Genomic DNA, 4990 nt, shown 5'->3' on the forward strand with positions numbered 1-4990 from the left:
ATAACCCAGAGGTCCGAGGATCGAAACCTCGCTCTGCTAAGCCAAAGCTTTTTGTTTATTATATATCTTTGATCTCATGTTGCCAATTCTGATGGTAGAAATTTTCGAGCCGGAGTGACCGATACACAAAGCCATAGCGAGAGTTAGGCCTAGTATACCCTGTCCACGAATTTGCATGACAATTTAGATTTTCATATTACCTTGTCTGATTTCATCCTCTTTCCCTTTTCAATGTCTAGTCCCCTTTTCTTTAGCTATTGTCTTGTCTTTTTCCCTATCCCCCATTACTTCCGTTAAAGGAGGAAGGGGGAGGGGTAATAGAGAGCAGGCCAAGAACCCAAGCAGGCGTCCCATTTTCCCTGTAACGTGTCCACTTGTTATGCACATAAAGTCAACTGCCGGTCAGTGCTCCTCCATTCTCATTCACCTGTAAAAGCACAACAAAGAAATAAAGTAGTAAGGAATATCATTTTTACTTCACCTGTCTGCATTCCACTGATCACTACATATACAAGGACCAGTTACACCTTCACTGCAGCTACACCCAATACTCTCTTGCTGTAACCGGAAGATGGCGCTACTACATTGTACCTGTCGGAGCCGAAGCCCAAAAGGGGTGTTTGGCTGATTGGGTCCCCCCACGACTCCAAATGAGCGCACCCGCCGATATTCACTCATCAAATCGTGTATCATTGTATCACAAATGGGCAGTGGAAGGGGGGGGGGGGGGAGGGGAGGGGAGGGGAAGGGGCATACGTTTAGTGGCCCATGATGTAAAAAATATATCATTTCAAACTTGCCAAGAATTTGAATAAATCATTTACTGGTAACAGCAATGTAAAGCAGCTCCGGGGAAAAAAAAACAAACATTATTTCAGCACTGGAAATATTCTATTCATGTTGAATTACATGACATTACGCCCATTTTGAAGTCCATACTAAAAATCTTGATAATCCATATTCAAAACACAGTCAGAAAGTGCATGTGTGTATAAGTGAGTGAACTTATGTGTATCATGACCTCTGCGAAAAAAAAAAAACCCCAAACAACATCGTGGCTATGAACGCAATATGAAATTAGTCAAATCTTTTTAGCTACATGTCCTCTGATGTGTACACCTGTCCTGTAACATGATAGATAGGTAGATAGATAGATAGATAGATAGATATTAAATGGTTATATAGATAGATACTGGAGTAGATAGATATATATAGATAGACAGATAGAATAGATAGACAGATAGATAGATAGATAGATAGATAAATAGATAGATATGTAGATAGATATATATATAGATAGATAGATAGATAGATACTGGAGTAGATAGATAGATATAGATAGACAGATAAATAGATAGACAGATATATATATATATATATATATATATATATATATATATATATATATATATATATATATACATATATATCCAGATAGATAGATAGATATAAATAGGTAGACACTTTGACAAATACAAGATAATAAAATAGGTATATTATACGGATAGATAGATAGACAAAAGACAGACAGATAGGCCAAAAGATAGACAGATTGATCCATACATGGATAGATGAGAATTGGATTGATAAACATGAGAGAAAGATGGAGAGCTCTTATAACGAGTCAACGCCCTCTTTCAAGAAAGCCGCCATCTTGTATAACATGCCCGAAAGACCCCACTTCATTCAATAAGGGTCCACAAAAATAGCCGCTACAAGCGAAACATGAGCACTCGCAAATTCACGACAACGCAGTTGAAAGTTTGCAGTTACAATTGTGTAATACTGCAACTGCCATTCCGCCCCGGAATTCCCATTGTTGTGAGGTATTTTGCCCCCTAGATAGAAGAATTTTGATTGTTACGAGGAGGAAAAAAAAAAATAGCTCAAGATTATTAAACCAGACCGTACATTTCTCTCTCCGCTCTGCCCAACGTCAGTGAACATCGTCAGAATACCAACTTTTCGTGCGATCTGTAACAAACTGGTCATTGGTAGATAATCGTATAATTTTTGTGTTATACATTATCAAAATTTGCACCACTTTTGAAATACAGGTCTTTGTAGTAATCGTGGTGATCTTATCAGAATAAAGATCTTGAGGACAGTCGTGGACAAAACTTCTCCAAGATCAACGCGATTGCCACGACTGAAGTCAAGATCAGGATATAAGATCTGATGATAAGATCCCCACAACTACACCACGACTAAGACCACGATTTCAAATGTGGCGCAGATTGCTATAGACATGCATACATTTAACAATTCTACGATTAGCTACTAATGGTCAACCGTGTCCATTGTTGCATGGATGGCACGATAATGGATATACGCACCTTAAAGCACTCTACGTGCAAGAATGAATCTCTTAGTCATTGGTCTCATGAGTTGATAAATGGTATTACATTGGCATCCATCAAAACAGTAATGAAACATGCGCAGTAAAATCTCGATTTATGTCCCAAGAAAGTTTGTAGTATATCCCTCGTACCTTGTATCTAACTGCAATAAGCATAACTTAATACAGATCAATTAATAAAATCACACTTTAGGGGAAATATGAGGTCTATGTGTCGGGTGGGGGGGGGGGGGGTATAGATACCATACAGGTTTTATTAAATACTGCTCTTGGATAATTATTATGATATCCCGCTTTCGAATCTTGCTGTTGTCGTTGCAACACAACGAGAATGAAATAATTGAGCTTTCAAAAATAGAACGCGATGTGACATCAATGACTGTTGGCCAACGTAGCTGTGTCGGTGAAAAAAAAAGTAACTCGATGCCGGCATGTTTTTGTTGATGTTTTGATGAATTTCGACATCACCACACATAAAATAATGAAGAGTTTTAGTTCTTTATAGTGTATTTTGTTTTATGCGTTACCAATCAGTCATGGTACAATGGAAAGTGGGACGATGACAGTTGCAATAAAAACAACTCGACGCAATGATCATTAATTTGAATAAATAATATAAATATATGCAGTATACCCGCTACCACGGGATAATAGACCAGGCAGGGCCCCATTTCATTAAAAAAAATGATATGATGGCAGCGCTTGTTGGAATGGCAATTGTCATGGTAACGACGAGAATCCAGCATCCTGATTGGCTTTTTGATATATGGGAAGTTGCCATTCCAGCAAGAGTTGCTGTCCTAACATAATGAGGCCCAGAAACATCAGGAACTATACCGGGCAGAAGCTCGATAATCTAAGTGGATGCGATCCTTGTCTAGCAATCAGCAGGTCGCGGGTTCGAATCCCACCAGAGCGCGTATGTCCACGATTTTATATCGTGGCTAGTACTCCAAAACACGGAAAAATCGGAGTGTATTCAAGTCGATGAAGGGCAATTTGTCAATCAGTTCAAGAGTCGTTGCAGTTCATAATCTCGTTTCCCCCTAACGGAAATACGATCTCCACCATAACCCATGCAGGTGAATTTAGCTTCAGTTTCAGTTTCAGAAAATTATATTTCTCCAATTGTATATAAAGCATAATAATATCAAACATATTATTCACAAGTCATGAAAATATAAACAAGAGTTCACATTGCCAAATCATGTGCATAAATACATAAATTTCATGGCAAATCTCTAAGAATACAGGTGGGGGAGACCGTTATCAATAAGTAAATCGCTTGACTTGGACAACGGTCTCTGATTATTATGCCTTGTAACATTTTTTTTTTTAAACTAAAGGAACGGAACACACACACATAGAATAAAAAGATACGCAAATCTTTATTCAAGTTCTCATCTTAGACATAAGTATATTACCCTTCCTCTGAAAACAATTATATGTTTTCAGCTTCTGTATACACATATCTCGTGTTTCTTTTGAGAAAATCTATTCACTTAAGGCAATGCTAAAATCTATATCCAGGTTTATCACATGCGTTTACCATCATAAAGATGAAGGTCTGATCCTTTCAGTTTAAATTATCAAAAGAAAGAGATTGATTTTCTCCTGACTTCACCAGTGGTTTTTTTCTTATTGTTTGGTGATCGCAAATTCAAGTGCCATTGCTCAGAATATCGATCCAATTATTGAATGTGTGAGGCCTTTTTCTTTTTTGTTAACGTCATCAAAAGGGGGAAAAGAATCACACTTTGGAAATCTCCCTTTTAGAGGAGAACAATGAATGTACCAATATTTATAGTCACCAGACCGGGAAGGACCTCGAGCGGGTATTGTGTACTATTGTTCCCATTTTTCTATCACACCACAGCTTCGTCACCGGGGCTGCTTAAATCCCCTTTAACGTCCTTTGACGGTGCATTGTGAAATCGAATGTTGGGCCGCCTATTGTCTCGATTGCTAGTGATACGATTTTAATTCGATTTGCTCGAATAAGTCCAATGCATGCTGGTTTATGGAGGTACGGGATACTCTGGCAAGACCGTCGGGAGCTGACCTCCGCTCCTTTCTTTCTTTTTTTTTTTTGTAAGGTCTAAGGAAAATGTTTCAAAGAGCATTTAGGACAAGTGTAGATCGCACATTGTTAATCTAACCGAGTTGGCGTCTCATAGTGGATTCTCCCACGTGGTGGCCATGACGTCATAGATGCTGGTTGACAGTGACCGAGTCATAAACACTAATAACAAGTGTGACTAACAACCAGACAATGCCTCGCATGGTAAAAGCCCTGTACGCCCTAAACCCAACTCACTGTTCATACGCGTCCCAAAATGTGGTCCATGCCGGGGGTGGGAGGGGGGGGGGGGGCAACTGGAAGGCAAAAAACCAAAAATGAATCACAAAAATGATAATAATAACCCACGAAATACACTCACACACAAAAACACACTCTCAAAAACAACAACTAAACCAAACCCACCCCAAAAACACATTGAAAACATGAAAATCTAAGAAAAAAAAAGAAAAAAAGAAGTGACCAGTACACACCAGCCCTGTATGGTCATGACATGGCATATATAAATTTATGTTATGAGTGTACTCGAGGTTCGAAGTTATTCATCTTTT

The 4990-nt window shown here is 38.6% G+C and overlaps 1 non-coding gene across 1 annotated transcript in view; it reads left to right on the forward strand.

Annotated features, from left to right (window-relative positions):
* The window catches only part of Trnam-cau (transfer RNA methionine (anticodon CAU)), a 72-nt gene extending 33 nt beyond the window's left edge, over positions 1-39 (forward strand). The window contains exon 1 of the tRNA in view: positions 1-39. This exon is cut by the window's left edge and continues 33 nt beyond it. This is a non-coding gene — a tRNA (tRNA-Met).
* The last annotated feature ends 4951 nt before the right edge of the window (positions 40-4990 follow it).

Source organism: Diadema setosum, chromosome 8 (assembly GCF_964275005.1).
Source record: "Diadema setosum chromosome 8, eeDiaSeto1, whole genome shotgun sequence".
NCBI lineage: Eukaryota > Metazoa > Echinodermata > Echinoidea > Diadematoida > Diadematidae > Diadema > Diadema setosum.